The following is a 17,500-nucleotide window of genomic DNA, read 5'->3' as shown; positions in this document are numbered from 1 at the left end:
CTCTCTCTCTCTCTCTCTCGTGTGTGTTGGTAGGTCAAGTTGTAGCGTCCGTGAATTTGCATGCTTTTGAGAGAGAGAGAGAGAGAGAGAGAGAGAGAGAGAGAGAGAGAGAGAGAGAGAGAGAGAGAGAGAGAGAGAGAGAGAGGGGGGGATGAAGGGGAATAATGCGCATGCTGTAGCTAAGACGGAATTAGGACAAGGACGAATGAATTTTTCCTAAAAATAACGTGAGAGAGAGAGAGAGAGAGAGAGAGAGAGAGAGAGAGAGAGAGAGAGAGAGAGAGAGAGAGAAAAAAAAATACCTTTCACCAAAATAAGGAACGTAGCAACAACGTAATTCTCTCTCTCTCTCTCTCTCTCTCTCTCTCTCTCTCTCTCTCTCTCTCTCTCTCTCTCTCTCTCCGTGTCACGTAATGGCTGGCTGACCTCCCTCCTCTCTCCTTCCTTCCCTCCGTCTCGGTCTTCGTATCTCCCTCTCCTCCTCTCCCTCTCACTCTTCCCTCTAGAGTCCCATTCACAGCTCGCCCCCTTCTCTCGCCTCTTCCCTCTCCCCTCTCCCTCCCTCCTCCGCGTGTGGAAATAACGCGGGGAGGAGGGGAGGGAGGAGGGAAGAAGGATGAAGGGGATGGATGGAGGGATGAGGGACGGAGAGAGGGAGGGAGAGGGAGGGAACATGACGTTGTGTTATCCAAGGTGACCCAACACAGCCGACCCAGGGCGCTCTCCCTCCCTCTCTCCCTCCCTCCCTCTTCCTCTCCCTACTTCCCTTCCATCCGTCTCTCTTCCACCATAGCTTGTTCATCTCATTCTCTCTCTCTCTCGTCCTCCTCTTCCTCCACTGCTTTCTCTTCCCATGTGAATCTCGTGAACTCTCTCTCTCTCTCTCTCTCTCTCTCTCTCTCTCTCTCTCTCTCTCTCTCTCTCTCTCTCTCTCTCTCTCTCTCTCTCTCAACTCTGTTCTTGCTTATTTTTATCACTCTTCCACTTCCTCCTCTCTTCTTTAGCCTCCTTGTTTAAATTTATCACTGATCATCGCCACCACCACTATCATCACTACCACCATCACCATCACCACCACGCACCACCCTTTGCCTCACACCTGCCCGACCACACACACCTCACACACACCTGTCGAGTATTTAACAACCCTCTCCTCCTCCTCCTCCTCCTCCTCCTCCTCTTTCAGTGACGTCACGCTCAATATACAAACAAACACAGGCAGATTAACAATGCATTTTCTTTCGTTCTTCATAATGGTAATGTTTTCCTTGCAAACGTTCAGGGTTTTCTGTTTACGTTTTAATTTTTTCTTTATTTTCGTATGTGTGTGTGGGTGTTTGTATGTGTGTTGTGGAAGTGACTGATGTTTGTTTTGTTATTTTACTCCTTTAAAAGTCTCTCTCTCTCTCTCTCTCTCTCTCTCTCTCTCTCTCTCTCTCTCTCTCTCTCTCTCTCTCTCTCTCTCTCTCTCACAAGGCTGTCCTCTTGAACTATTTCCCTTTTCTTCCCGTTGTATTTTTTTTCCATTCCCTTCATCGTCTCGTAACCAACATTTTTTTCTTTCCTTTTTTTCCCTCTTTACTTGAACAATTAGCACGTTTTCTCCTGCCACGCGCGTGCTGGACGCAAACTTTATTATCTTACCTAATCCAGGAGATATGGAGGCGTTCGTTCGTTGCTCTTGAAATGTGACGCAATAGGATGTTGTTATGAAAGGTGGAACTGTTACCTGTAAAGAGAGTGAGAAATAAAAGTTAGTGATATAAACATGAAATAGACACACACACACACACACACACACACACACACACACACACACACACACACACACACACACACACAGTAACCTCATATTAAACCTGCACTTCCTTTACATTATATTTTACCAGTGAGACATTTTCCTTTTATTTACCTGGCAATATTATTTTTTTTGTGTTGTTGTTGTTGTTGTTGTTGTTGTTGTTGTTGTTGTTGTTATCATCACTAGTAGTAGTAGTAGTGGTAGCAGTAACTCTAAGCTAATTACATCACTTACCACATCACCACCTCTTACTAACTACACCTTGCCACTAACAACCACCAGCCACCACCACCACCACCAGCGCTCGTTACGTCGCTTACTAAACATATCAACGAACATTCCCACATCAAGCCCTGTCAGTACCACCACCACCACCACCAACAACATACGTAGAATTCCTTGCTCGCCATATACATCGCATCAATGACATTCTGAACCTACTTTTTCCCAACCACCACCACCACCACCACCACCACCACCACCACCACAGGTTTCACTGGACCACGTCGCCTTCAGACAAATAGCGATTTACATTTGTTCTCGACCTTGCGTTTCTTGCTTTCCTTTTGCCCTCTGGTTACTGTTTCTTTCCCTCTCGCCCTCCTCCTCCTCCTCCTCCTCCTGCTGTTCACTACTTTTCCTTCCCCCTCCTCCTCCTCCTCCTCCTGCTGTTCACTACTTTTCCTTCCCCCTCCTCCTCCTCCTCCTCCTGCCGACAATACCTCCTTGTTTTCTCCTCTCCCTCCTAGTTTTCCAGGTACTCATCTCCTTATACCTGCCAGATTTCTCCTTGTTTTTCCCTCCTCTTCCTTCTCCATCTTGTTTTCTCTTTCTCTATACATATATGTTTGTTCTCCTCTCTTCATCCTCCTCCTCCTGCCTCTCTATTTCCTTGTTTTCCTCCTCTTTTCTTTCTATCTCGTTTTTTTTTTCCCTCTTCCCCTCCCCGTTCATCTCCATTTTTTTCCTCCTTTTCCTCTACTAGATTCTTCTCTTTCCTCCTCCTTGTCATCAGGATCTATGTTTTCTCCTACTCCTCCTCCTCCTCTTCCTCCTCAATCTTCTTATTTTCCCTCCTCTTCCTCTGCCTCCTTGTATTCTCCTCCTGCCTCCACTTTATCTTCTTGATATCTGCTCTTCCTCCTCCTCCTCCTCCTCTTCTTCTCCTTGTTGGTATTGTACTGCAGTTACTTGTGTTTTTTCTTCTTATCTTCCTTTATTTTTCTTTCTCCTCATTCTATTGTATCGTTTTCCTCCTCCTCCTCCTCCTTCTCCTCTTAATTTCTTTTCGTGTTCTCTGTTTCATTCGTTCCGTCTTTACTATTTCATTTATCAAGCGATTTACAGAGAGAGAGAGAGAGAGAGAGAGAGAGAGAGAGAGAGAGAGAGAGAGAGAGAGAGAGAGAGAGAGAGAGAGAGAGAGAGAGAGAGAGAGAGAGAGAGTTACACAATGAGTAATAAAACAATGTTCGTTACATTTGCTGCAGCTTTCATTGCGGAGAGGGAAGAGGGAAGGGAGAGTGAAAGGTGGGGGGAAAAGAAGAGGAAGGCGAGGGAGGAGGGGAAGGAAGGGGAAGAGAGGAAAACTACGAGGCCACTTTCCTCAGCTCTTCTTTCCCTGCTCCTTATGTGCTGCCCTTAGACTGACTGACTGGCTGACTGACTGACTGACTGGCTGACTGACTGACTGACTCACTGACTGACTCACTGAATGACTGACTGACTGACTGAATGACTGACTGACTGACTGACTGGCTGACTGACTGACTGATTGATATAAGGTGGAGCAATAACGGGTCAGAGAGAGAGAGAGAGAGAGAGAGAGAGAGAGAGAGAGAGAGAGAGAGAGAGAGAGAGAGAGAGAGAGAATGTTAGTGTCCTTATAACATAAACATAATAACGCTGTACAGATATAACTCTCTCTCTCTCTCTCTCTCTCTCTCTCTCTCTCTCTCTCTCTCTCTCTCTCTCTCTCTCTCTCTTCTCAGAATCAGCAACTTTAATTCCACACATTTCCTTCCCTTCGCTTCTCATTTTAACCTCGTCTCCCAACACTCTCTCTCTCTCTCTCTCTCTCTCTCTCTCTCTCTCTCTCTCTCTCTCTCTCTCTCTCTCTCTCTCTCTCATTCCCGCTTTACTTAATAACCTACCCAGCGGCCTGTGATGTCTAAGCGCCTGTGAAACAACGCCTCTTACCGCCTGTGTGTGTGTGTGTGTGTGTGTGTGTGTGTGTGTGTGTGTGTAGAAGAAGAGCAGAGCAGGTGTCAAGGGAGAATGATGAAACACACACACACACACACACACACACAGGTTAGATATGCGGGTGAATTCTCTCTCTCTCTCTCTCTCTCTCTCTCTCTCTCTCTCTCTCTCTCTCTCTCTCTCTCTCTCTCTCTCTCTCTCTCTCTCTCTCTCTCTCTCTGTCTAATTGTTTTGCACACACACACACACACACACACACACACACACACACACACACACACACACACACACACACACACACACACACACACACACACACCACATTTTCTTTTGTATTTTTGTAAGAAAACGAAAGAAAAAAATAATTTTATAAATGAAGAGGAGAGGAGGAGGAGGAGGATGTAAGATATACGTATAGACAGAGAGGAAAAAAATAATGGGGGAGAGGAGGAGGAGGAGGAGGAGGAGGAGGAGGAGGAGGAGGAGGAGGAAGAAAGACCATGCCGGTGATAATTCCTACTGATGATGATGATGATGATGATAACGATGATGATGATGATGAAAATAATAGTAATGATGGTAACAATAACAATAATAATGAGGAAGAAAATAACAGTAATAATAATAATAATAATAATAATAATAATAATAAGAAGAAGAAGAAGAAGAAGAAGAAGAAGAAGAAGAAGAAGAAGAAGAAGAAGAAGAAGAAGAAGAAGAAGAAGAAGAAGAAGAAGAAGAAGAAGAAGAAGAAGAAGAAGAAGAAGAAGAAGAAGAAGAAGAAGAAGAAGAAGAAGAAGAAGAAGAAGAAGAAGAAGAAGAAGAAGAAGAAGAAGAAGAAGAAGAAGAAGAAGAAGAAGAAGAAGAAGGAGAATGATGATGATGCATGAGAAGGAGGATAACGAGGAAGAAGAGGAAGAGGAGGAAGAGGAGAGAGAGAAAAAAAGGAAAAAAGTCAGTATTACATTACGTAGAAGGAAAAATGTACCAAATATATTAAAGAGAGAGAGAGAGAGAGAGAGAGAGAGAGAGAGAGAGAGAGAGAGAGAGAGAGAGAGAGAGAGAGAGAGGAATTAATGATATTTTCTCCCCTTTCGTTTCGTATTTTTTTTCCTCTTTTCTTCCCTCTGTGGTCATTGGCCATAATGCTCCGCCGCCATTTTTTCCCTTCTCTTCGCCATTATCATCTTTACGTTATTCCCTTCTTTCTGCCTACTCATCTCTCTCTCTCTCTCTCTCTCTCTCTCTCTCTCTCTCTCTCTCTCTCTCTCTCTCTCATTATTCTCTTTCTAATCCTCTTATTTTTTTTCTTTCCTTCATTGAACCTTTTCTCCTCCCACCTTTCCTACCTTCCTCCTCCTCCTCCTCCTCTTCCTCTCCCCCTACCCCTACTCCTTCGCCTTCTTTCTCTCCTCCTCTTTTCCTTGTAAAGCGTGAAAAGAGTAAGGGTTGATCACTAGAAAGGAGGAGGAGGAGGAGGAGGAGGAGGAGGAGGAGGCCTTGGGTGTGACCTCGCAATGTAAGGGGCCACTCACGTCAACAAGGTGACCTCCAACTCTCCTCCTCCTCCTCCTCCTCCTCCGGCCACGTGACACACCTCCAGTCCAGCTGCTGAAGGACACAATCATTGGGTGAAATCGTCCAATAGGATCACGGGACGTCAAGTGACCGACATATTCCGCAGCCAATGATCGTCAAGGAGAAAACTGTAATGTGTAAGATAAACAAGACGATGAAACTGAGACATCTTGACGTGAGAAGCACCGAGACATTGAGATCTCCCAGGACGGACCACGTGAACCTTTTCAATACTCGAGGCAGTTTCAGCACTTCACAATATTATCTATCTGTAATGAGTTTGAAGGAGTACATGCAGATGAAATGGTAGTGGATGAATACCGCCAGTGGATTTTCAAAGTTTTCATCACGACAAATGTTATTTTGAACTCTGGAGTCAAGTAATGGTATCCGGAATTAAATTAACTCATGACGTGATGCAGCAAACGGTACAAGAGTTTTCTGACACCTCCCGACACTGTAATATGTGAAGACACGAAACAAAAGTGAGACGAAATAAACTGAACCTTCCTCCACAGAAACATCAACACAAAACTGGAACACGCTCCAGTGAACTAAATTATTGGACTGAAACTGAAGCACGCTGAAGTGAAGCATCTCAGCGAAACTTAACACTGAAGCGAAGAAAATCCAGGTGAAACTGAACTATCTAAAGTGAACCACATAAGCAAAACTGAAGCATCAAAGTAACTACTGCAACACCATCCCATGAAGCATTAACACGAAACTTTTGACACTGTAATCGAGTCTCAAACCCTCTCACGATAATAGTTCCGAACAAACCAGTGAAGCAGTGAAATGAACCACTACAACTCTTACCTAAGCCAATGACATGCTATAAAATGCTTCAGTGATTAAAATGAATCCCGTAATTGAGTCGAAAGGCGATGCAAGGAACGAACCAGTAAAACGAAGCCATACGAGAGTACAACGGAGAACCAGAAAATTGAAAAATGTCAAATGAAGCAGTGAAGCTGAGCGGAGGCAATCCCGAGCCACCCACGCCGGCCGCTCTCTTCACAATCCCTTGAATCATGCACGTCACACACGCACGTAAATAAACAAATAAACAAATAACGAAACAAATATATCCAAATGTTTATATATTTGTCGATTTCACTCTTTATTAAACTCTAAAAAATGTGTGTGTGTGTGTGTGTGTGTGTGTGTGTGTGTGTGTGTGGTAGCAAAATGGATAGTGGTAACAGTGTGTGTGTGTGTGTGTGTGTGTGTGTGTGTGTGTGTGTGTTAGCAATATGGATGGTGGTAACAGTGTGTGTGTGTGTGTGTGTGTGTGTGTGTGTGTGTGTGTGTGTGTGTGTGTGTGTTTACGTACGTACATACATGTGTGACCTGATCTAACCTCCAACCTTTCGTGACCTAGTATTCCTCCGCCTGACCCAACCTCCGACCTTTTCCTGACCTAACCCACCCAACCCCTCGACATTCTGTGACCCGACCGAGCAGAGCGACCTCAAAAATAATTCTTGACCTTATTCACCCTGACCCTTGCCCTTTCACTGTCCGCCCACCACTGCCTGATGTTCCATAGTTAGAGTAATGGCTGAGAGAGAGAGAGAGAGAGAGAGAGAGAGAGAGAGAGAGAGAGAGAGAGAGAGAGAGAGAGAGAGAGAGAGAGAGAGAGAGAGAGATGCATGTAGACAGGTAGATCAAATGGACAGGTAGGTAAGTCTTTTTAATTAGACTGATAAACAGATTAATCAAATCAATATAGGCAAATAGAGAGGAATACAGAAAACATGATACATTACAGTGAAAAGAATTTGTAACACACACACACACACACACACACACACACACACACACACACACACACACACACATGCAGACTGACTGACTGACTGACTGAACAAGCATCCAAGTGACGGTACAACAATGAAGGCTTGACTGATTGCCCGACCCATAGATTAACTGATATGACCGATAGATAAATGACAGGATGGTTATAGATAGACAGATACTAATGAGAGAGAGAGAGAGAGAGAGAGAGAGAGAGAGAGAGAGAGAGAGAGAGAGAGAGAGAGAGAGAGAGAGAGAGAGAGAGAGAGAGATTGTGGAACGAGGGTCGAGGACTGCGAGAGTAGAAAACTAAGGTGTGTGTGTGTGTGTGTGTGTGTGTGTGTGTGTGTGTGTGTGTGTGTGTGTGTGTGTGTGTGTGTGTGTGTGCATACTTAACACTGATGACCCCCTCCTCTCTCTCTCTCTCTCTCTCTCTCTCTCTCTCTCTCTCTCTCTCTCTCTCTCTCTCTCTCTCTCTCTCGTAAGTAGTCTTGATTACTCAATACGTTCCCTCAAAAATGTATCCTCCTTCTCCTCCTCCTCCTACCTTTTTTCCTCCTTCTCCTCCTGCACCACGGTCACCTCCACCCACCCGCTTCCTTCCTCCCGGCCATGACTATAGTTACGAAACACAACAAAATACAGAGTTAAAAAAAAAAGTAACATTCACTTATTATTCTTACGACGTGTGTAACTTGCGCTAAAGAAAATCGGAACCGTAACAGAACCTTCAAACATCTCTCTCTCTCTCTCTCTCTCTCTCTCTCTCTCTCTCTCTCTCTCTCTCTCTCTCTCTCTCTCTCTCTCTCTCTCTCTCTCATAATCCCCTTATGGTGCTAGGTAGACTCATGAGCGTGAAGGTTTGCCGTGAGTGAGAAAGAGTGAGAGGGTAGAGAGAGTGACGGGAGGAAGGAAGGGAGAGGTGGGGGGAGGGAGTAGCGTGTGACGGCCGCAGGAAGTCACCACCACGTCACCACTACGTAACTAATAGCGTCACGGTGGTGGTGGTGGTGATGAGGGGGGTCGGGAGAATGGGGGAGGGAGGGGACGAGTAAATGAGAAACTTGGCAAGATAGTACGAATGAGCGAGTGAGGGAGGGAAGGGGAAGGAGTGCAGGTTGTGATGTGGGTGAGAGATGTAATGAGTGGTGGAGGGGAGAGTGAGTGTGGTGGGCTGTGGTGAGGGAGTGGTGAGGTGTGAATGATGGGTAAAGAATGGGAGGGAATGGGAGGAGAGTGAAGAAGAGAAAAGAGGGGTAAAAGATGCGTTAAGTGTAATGCAGAAGTTATAGGAAACAAATGCAAGAGAGAATGTGAGGGAAATAAGAAAAAAAGAGAGAAAAGGAGGTAGAGAAAGAATCAACAATACTGAAAAGATGGAAACCACAATGAAGGAAGAATATTCAAAGGGGAGAGACAGAGAAGGAAGAAAGGGAGAGAACAGATAAACATATATGGCAATAATGAAGGGGAAGTGACGAGATGGGTGGGAAAGAGAGTGGGTAAGGAAGGGAAAGAAAGGGAGAGTCGAGAGTGGGGGAGATTGAAGGGGCGTGGTGACAGGCATGGGAGCGTGACGTTGTGGGGTGTTGGGGGGTTTGGGGTTTGGAGGCGTGGAGGTGAAGGCGGCCCGTCACACCTAAGGTCACTTCCTCCCAGAGCAAGGCCAGGTGACCAAAGCACTCGCCACCGGAACTGACTGCACAGGTGACACCCAACAAGACTCTCCCACTCTCCCTCACCTTGCCGCCTCACCCCCCTCTCCCCTCCCCTCCGTCACCCCGCCCCTCCCCCTAACCGCCAGTGGAAAGTGGATGAGTGGAGGGACGTAAGGAGGAAGGAAAAGAAGGTCTGGCCCTCTACATTCACCCCACTTACGCTTTTCTCATAACTTTCAAGAGTACGTGAAAATCTCTATGGTGGCGCTGCGCTCTCTCTCTCTCTCTCTCTCTCTCTCTCTCTCTCTCTCTCTCTCTCTCTCAACCTCATGAGGAGCGGCGCGGTCCAGGAAGCCTCGTCGATGACCCAACCCACGCACGCCTGACATTCTCGGGGCACCTCGGGCCACACATTCCTTGGGCACCCGTCCCCTCCACCCCTTCGTGCTCCCTCCCTCCCTCCCTTGACCCCTTCCCTCCTTCCCTCCCTCCGATTCCTTCCCCCATCCCTCAGCCGCCCTTTCCTTCCCTCCGTCTTTTTTCTCCATTTTTGACGACACATAACGCCTGGATTTTCGCTCACCTGTCTCCAGCCCAGACCTGTCAGAAGGACGTGAGGGAAGGGGCGGGTTGGGGTCGCCTAGCTGGATAGGAGGAGAGGGAAGGAGGGGGAGATGGAGGGGAAGGGAGGAAGGGAGGAAGGGAGCAGTACGTAACCAGACACCGGGACAAGTCAAAGTTCAAGGTGCAAGTTAATCTTACACAGCCACTAATTGCTGATGGAAATTCACGGTTGCTACTTCCTCCCTTCTTCCTCGCCTTCCTCCCCACGCCCGGGGTGCTGGGGCGGGCGGACGACCAGGAGTGGAGGAGAAGCTTGAGACAGTCTACCGGGGCCGGCCGCTCGCCTGTCCTGCCCTGAGCTATGCTAGGTCAGCCGCCCACCACCACCACCACCACCGCCAACACCAGCCGTCTTCCACCCATCCCACCACCCGCATCCCTACCGGCCACAGATACACTCCAACATCAACTAACACGCTCTATAACCCTAACACGCACTGTAAGACTCTGTGTGTGTGTGTGTGTGTGTGTGTGTGTGTGTGTGTGTGTGTGTGTGTGTGTGTGTGTGTGTGTGTGTGCATCCACGCCAACCTAGCACTCCTAATGTTTCAACATGGTTTGCGGGGCGCCCTCGTGGTGCACCCTTGCTCTCGCTGCAGCGCCCCGCCTGGGCCAGCCCGGACGCGGCCACCAAACGACGTCCGCCGCGCAGGGCGAAACGCAGCCCACGTCGGATCATTTCCTGTTGCCAAGTGTTTTCCGGCGGTGGTCGCCGCTGCGCGAAGTGGCGGGGCGGGCGGCTTGTCCTGCCCTAAGCAGTGTCGGGTCACCGGCTGGCCATTGGCCGCTACTCGGCCTTACCTGCTGGCCTCGGGACGTGGCCAGGCACCTCACACTACCTGCTCGGCTCTCAGTCACGTCTTCCTCCGCCCAGCGCCCGCAGGCTACGTCCATGCAGAGGCAACGACGGGGCAACCCCTGGCAGGGACAGGGACCCCCGCCACCCGCCAGCAGGGACGAGGCCCCAACACGCCCACACCGCTCCCCTGCCGCGCTGCGTTAACAACGGGCCAAGGGAAACACGCGGCCGCAGGGATGGAGGGATGCACGCCAGCATGGGCGACGGGACAGGGGCACCGGGGGAGGGGAGGAAAGGGGGAGAGGCGTAGGGAGGAGCTACACGCAACCTGGAGTCCCACTCACCGCGCCCTGACGGTTCAATGGGCCAGTGGGTATGTTGGGCGGCGGGAGCAGGGGAGCAGGGGCCCTCCCTGCAGCAGGCGGCCGCCACCCGGCCTTCGCCTCAACACAAATAATAAGTTCAAAATCTGGATGTGACGTCGAAACAGAGCATGGAACATCGCCTCCTGGCGGGGACGCGGTAGGGAAGACCGGGAGCTGCGCATGATGAGGAATGAGCAAGTTAATGAAGGGGCACATGAGGAAAAAATGAAGAGACGATGATACGAGAGGAGAGGAGAGGAGAGGAGAGGAGAGGAGAGGAGCGAAGAAAGGAGAGAGGAGAGGAGAGGAGAGGAGAGGAGAGGAGAGGGGAGAAGAGAAGAGAAGAGAAGAGAAGAGAAGAGAAGAGAAGAGAAGAGAAGGGAAAAGAAGCGAAGAGAAGAGAACAGGAGAGGAGAGGAGAGATGGTGAGGTGAGGTGAGGTGAGGTTAGGTGAGAAGAGGAGAGGAGCGGAAATGAGAGAACAGAGGAGAGAAGAGGAAAAGAGAGAAGAATAGAGAAGATGAGAAACGAAAGGAGAGAGAGGAGGAAAGAGTGGGAGAGAGCAGACGTAATAGTGAGGTAGTAAAAGAAGAGGCAGCAGAAAGGGTACACTGTTGCTGGTGATGGTGGTGGTGGTGGTGGTGGTGGTGGTGGTGGTGGTTCCCCTTCACCACCCCTGGTAATTCTCTATCGAGTGTCCTTCTCAAGGGAAGCTGTATTCCAAGGAGGCACGTATTGTGGCCCTCCGCCCTCCCTGTGGGCCATGGGGAACGAGGGGGCGCGGGCAGGGGGCAGGGGGCAGGGGGCGGCGGGCATGTGGTGGAGGGGGTGGAGGCGCCCACACACACCTGCTCTGCTGGAGGCTGGCCAGGTCAACTCTGGCAGCCTTCGCCGTGCCTGACCCACCGCCCCCACCACCACCACCACCATTGCTTCCCTCACCAACATTCCATACTTGCTCCTCCCACCACGACCCAGGTGGCGACCAACCCCATCTTGTGTTGGTGGTGTCAAATTAACCCTCATCTGTATGCTGCCACCTCTAACACCATTACTATTACCCTACCACTACCACTTTTACCACTACTACAACTACTACCACCACCACCACCACCACTACCACTACTACTACCACCAGCACCACTACCACCACCACCACCACCACCACCACCACTACTACTACTACCACCACCACCACCACCACCACTACCACTACCACCACCACCACCACCACCACCACCACTACCACCACCACTACCACTACTACTACTAGCACAAAAATACTGTTGATATTTATACTACTACTACTACTGGTGCGTGTCGTTACTACTATCAAGACTACTACTAATAATAACTCTACGATAACGCTTACTACCAACACCACCGCCACCACCACTACCACTACTGATACTACCACTACCACCAGCAACATACTACTGTTGCCATCCCCGCCCCCACCCTATCCACCCCCCACGTTCCCCTCCATCACCAAGGTCACCACGTCCGCCAAAAACACACGTCGAAGTTAAGCACAAACATACAAAACAGCGAACCATAATCTTCCCTCTTCCTCTCTGAAGAAGTAAGAGATGAGATAAAGATGTAATGATGACTGAAGAGGAAAGAAAAATGAAAGGAAGGAAAATTAATGTGCTACTAATGCTCTTCCTCGTCTTCCTCCTCCTCCTCTTCCTCAGGTGTGGGCGTGTCCCGAGTCTTCAGCACACCAGGCGCGTCAGGACTTTTATTAACAGCTGGGGAAAGATGTTTAGGGTGGCGTTTGAGGGCCGCCCATTCTACTCGAGCAGGCAGGCAAGCAGGCGTGGGGAATTTATCGATCGTGCATGAAGTGAATAATTGAATGGCGCTACGGCAGGAGGAGGAGGAGGAGGAGGAGGGGGCAAGCAAGCAGAACGGTAGCACGTCTTTTAACGCCGTTTATTCCCCCCTCCCCTCTGTTTGATTTCTGCTCTCTCTCTCTCTCTCTCTCTCTCTCTCTCTCTCTCTCTCTCTCTCTCTCTCTCTCTCTCTCTCTCTCTCTCTAAGTTTCTCATGATGATAATTAAAACGGGACAAGGAGACACACTCGCGCGCGCACACACACACACACACACACACACACACACACACACACACACACACACACACACACACACACACGGACGGTAAGCAAACAAGTAAACACAATCTACATTCTTTGCAACTTTCTTCTCTACACACTAGTATTCCACCACACACACACACACACACACACACACACACACACGCTACAAACTTTCAACAATTACGACCCTTAATCTCTTTCCCTTGCTCTCCTTTAATCTTCTCCCCTCTTAAATTTTTTCGCCTTTTTCTTTAATTCTCATTCCTTTTATTGCTTTTTTATAGCTTCTTTCTCTTCAAATTTCCTTAATCGTTTCATTCTTTTCCTTTCCCGTGTGTGTGTGTGTGTGTGTGTGTGTGTGTGTGTGTGTGTGTGTGTGTGTGTGTGTGTGTGTGTGTGCACATGGATTTCGAGATGGTATTTGACGTGAGGAGGAGGAGGAGGAGGAGGAGGAGGAGGAGGAGGAGGAGGAGGAGGAGGAGGAGGAGGAGGAGGAGGAGGAGGAGGAGGAGGAGGAGGAGTGCATGCATCATTACTAACTTATCGAGTAGCAGGACAGGCAAGGAGGGAGAGGGAGCGTGGGAAGGAAGAAGAAAGAAAGAAAGGAAGGAAGGAAGGAAGGAGGACAGGGAAGGAGAGGAAGCATAGGAAGTATGTTTGAGGGAGACTGAGGGAGGGAGGTTATGGAGGTAGGCGGTGCGTGGAGAGGTGGCTGGAGGGCAGGTGACCCTCCCCCCCTTGCCCTTCTTCCCTCCCTCACATACCTCCCTCCCTTCCTTCCTATGCCTGTTTCTCCCTTACCTAATACCTCCTCCCTCCTTCCCCCCTTTCCTTCTTCCTTTCCTTTATGCTTCTATAGGACCCAACCTCCATTCTCTCTCTCTCTCTCTCTCTCTCTCTCTCTCTCTCTCTCTCTCTCTCTCTCTCTCTCTCTCTCTCTCTCTCTTTGGGCCGAGTAGTAAAAAATGTGACCCGCGAATGAGTGGAAAAAAAGCAGGTCTCTCCACAGCCAACCACATTTAGGCCTCTCTCTCTCTCTCTCTCTCTCTCTCTCTCTCTCTCTCTCTCTCTCTCTCTCTCTCTCTCTCTCTCTCTCTCTCTCTCTCTCTCTCTCTCTGTGTGGTCGAAATTACACCGTGGATTTAGGTGAGCTGAAAGCTTTGAAGAAAGAGTTTTACCAAGCCTCCGACTGACTGACTGACATGACCTCTCTGAACTGACTACCTGACTGACTGAGCAGCTGAATGATTGGCTACTGCGACCTACTCAATAATTCCTTGCATGCGTGTCCACCTCATGCATTGACTGACTAACTGAGTGAAGAAAAGTGAATAAATAAGTGACGCACTGACTGACTGACGTAATCCCATACCTGCTGGCTGACTAATCTGACTCACAACTTCAATAATCTAATGCCTAGCTGACTGACTGACTGACTGACTGACTAAATGACTGAAAGAATGAATGGATAAATGATGAACAGACTAACTCACGAAATCCCTTCCTCGCTGACTGACTGACCCGACTCATATCCTCAGCAGTCTAATACCTAACTGACTTATTGACTAACTGGAAGAAAGAATGAATGACTGACTGACTGACTGACCAAATCACTCCCTCGCTAACTAACCTGACTCACATACTTAACAACCCACTGCCCAACTGACTAGCTAACTGACTAACTGAAGGACCAATCACCTGACAGATTCACCAGAGTAGGCACCAAATTAATAGTTCAGTTTACCTGTCTAATATTTGACCTTTTTAGTGGAAACTTCAACTTTATTAGAACTGTCAAGATTGTACAGACTATTGGTGAGTGAGTGAGTGAGTGAGTGGGGGAGCAGGAGCAGGGAAGACAAAAGACTGAGGTATGAAAACAAAATGCGAGGGAGAGGATGAATGATAAAGAGTGAACAAGGGTGCATAAACGAGTGAATGGGTGGGTGGGTGAGTGGGCGAGTGAGTGTAGGAGGAAGAGAGAGGAGGAATAGGAGTAAATTAACTAAGGTAACGATCGAAGCGACTGACAGAATGCCAGAGAGAGAGAGAGAGAGAGAGAGAGAGAGAGAGAGAGAGAGAGAGAGAGAGAGAGAGAGAGAGAGAGAGAGATGAAGTAAATTAATGACCCACACTAATTAACATATAAATAACTAACGTAAAGTGTTACCTAACTCACTCCCACTCCCTGTCTCTCTCACCCCCCCAATCCCCACTCCAAAACCCGCTCCACACACTCCTAGACGCCCGTTGAGACCCCGCAGGTCGGTCAGGGGCGGATCCTCGGGGCAGGGCAGGAGGCGAATCCCTTACTGAGGTCATGAGTACGGCAAGGGTACGCGAGGGACGCCGCTGAAGGGAGGAGGGCGAGGCGGAGGGGCGTTAAGAGGGACAGGAACGCGCATTAGAAGGAAAGAAGCAGTGCAAATTGAAGTGGACTGAATAGGAGAGGCAGTGTAGGTGAGGAGTGGCAGGGAGTGGAGCTGGGAGTGAACGATGGAGGTTTAGAAGGGGAGATTATTGGAGTAGTGAGTGATGGTGAAAGTATGAGGGGAAGGGTGATGAGGAAACGGCTGAAGGAGTATTGGTTTGGTGTAGTTTGGTTAGGTTAGGTTTGGTTAGGTCTGGTTTAGATAAGTTAGGTTAGGTTATATAAGGTAAGGTATGGTGAAGCAAGGCAAAGCAAGGCAAGATTAGGTTAAGTAAGGTGTACAGTTTGGTAAGATAAGGTACAGTTTGGTAAGATAAGGTAAGTTAGGGTAAGGCAAGGTGAGGTACGGGAACGAAGGATGGATGGTACCATGCTTGGCTCTGAGCAGCACGGAACGGTACGATAATATAAACATGGAACGATGCAGGATTGCAAGACACAAGTAGGTGCGGTACATGGGTGCATCAAACGGTACACTGCAGATTATAAAGAACACTGCAGGTCATTTAATTAGCATAGCCAATTAAACGCTATAGTTGCTCAGGTTAGGTTAGGTAAAGTTAGGTTAAGTTAGGCAGATTAGGTTAGGTTAGTTTAAAGTAAAGTTAGGTAAGGTCCATATAAACTACTGAAAGAATGATGATAGTGATGGTGGTAAATATGATATTAACGGTGACAGTGACGATGCTAGTGGTGGTGACAGTGGAAGTGATGACAGCGATGGTAGTAATGATAGTCATAACGATGGTAGTGGTGGTGATGACAGTGTTGATAACAGTGGAAATGATGGCACTTATGATAACTGTGGTGGTGATGATGATAGCAATAGTAGTAGTAACAGAAACAGATGATAATAATGGTAACTGTGTAGTGACAGTGGTGGTGGTGATGGTGATAAAGTTGTTGACAGTGGAAATGAAGATGACAGTGACAATAGCGATGGTAGCAGTAGTAGTAGTAATAGATGATGATAGTAATGGTAATTGTACATAGTGACAGTGGTGTTGGTAAAGGTGGTTGCGATGGTAATGGCGATGACAGAGATGGTGGTAACGGTGACAGGCGAAGTAATAGCAGTGATGTTGGTAGTGATGGTAGTCGTAGAGATAGCGGAGATGGTGGTAGTAGCAGTGGTGGTGGTGGTGAGGGACACACTGGAGATGGGCACCACGTACAAGGTTAGCTGGTTGGCTGGCCCCTCCACAGCCGGACACCTGCCGCGGCCAGGTGATGAGAAGCAGCGCATTGATGGCCCGGGAAGGTGAACAGGGAGATGGAAGAGGTGGTGAGAGGGAGTTGGTATGAGTGCAGGGGACAGGAAAGTTGGGAAGCGGTAGGGAGAGCAGTGATGGTAAGCTAGAATACAGTAAGAATGGATAGGAGGAGGAATAGAGGGATTGGGAAGGGGACGAAAAGGTATTAGGAGGTATTAGGAGAAAAATATGTGAGGTGTTGAAGTAAGGGTATGGGGCACGAAAGGGAACAGAGGACAGGGGAGCGTAGGGAAATGGATAAGAAAGGGAGGTGAAGAAGGGAAGGGGCGGAGAAGAGGTAACAATCGTAGTAGTAGCAGTAGTAGTAGTAGTAGTAGTGATGGTGTTAGTGGCGGTGGTGAGACTAACATTGGAAGAGAAGCGGGAAGCACGAGTCTGGGTCAGTGGGTGGGGTGGTGACGGGAGGCAGGCAGTGTGGGGGAGGAGGGGCAACCGTGGCAGGACGAGGCAGGTAATGCTAAGTGCGGTGGGGCGAGGGCACATGGGGAGAGCAGGAGGAGGGGAAAGGGCAGTGTTAGGGCAGGTCGGTGTTAGGTCAAGGAGCAGTGGTGGTGGTGGAGGGGACCAGAAGTAGGTCAGGGTACGGCAGTGAAAAGTGGACAGAAGAATAAAAGCGAAACTATAATTTAAAAAAAAATAAATAAAAAAAAAGAACGTTCGCAGAAAAAGAAAAAAATGTAGACCTATCTATATAATGAAAAAAAAAAAAGAGAAGTAAAATACACAAAACCGAATGATTATGAACGAACACACACACACACACACACACACACACACACACACACACACACACACACACACACACACACGAGGAGAAATAATAATAAACACAAATACATAAATATATAAAACACATAAGTTATT

The 17,500-nt window shown here is 48.4% G+C and overlaps 1 protein-coding gene across 15 annotated transcripts in view; it reads right to left on the bottom strand.

Moving 5' to 3' along the window:
- LOC135100844 (orphan steroid hormone receptor 2-like) overlaps positions 1 to 17,500 on the bottom strand; it is a 262,572-nt gene that overhangs the window by 121,904 nt on the left and 123,168 nt on the right. For 12 of the 15 annotated variants that reach the window (XM_064004296.1, XM_064004298.1, XM_064004299.1 and 9 more), the window contains one exon: positions 1,645 to 1,729. The exons of the other annotated variants lie outside the window; for them this stretch is intronic. The gene's annotated coding sequence lies outside the window, so the exon portion shown is untranslated. The remainder of the gene's footprint in view (positions 1 to 1,644; positions 1,730 to 17,500) is intronic. 15 annotated transcript variants of the gene reach the window in all.

The sequence above is a fragment of the Scylla paramamosain genome, chromosome 5 (assembly GCF_035594125.1).
Source record: "Scylla paramamosain isolate STU-SP2022 chromosome 5, ASM3559412v1, whole genome shotgun sequence".
NCBI classification, from domain to species: domain Eukaryota; kingdom Metazoa; phylum Arthropoda; class Malacostraca; order Decapoda; family Portunidae; genus Scylla; species Scylla paramamosain.
This window is presented reverse-complemented; position numbering and strand designations above follow the sequence as displayed.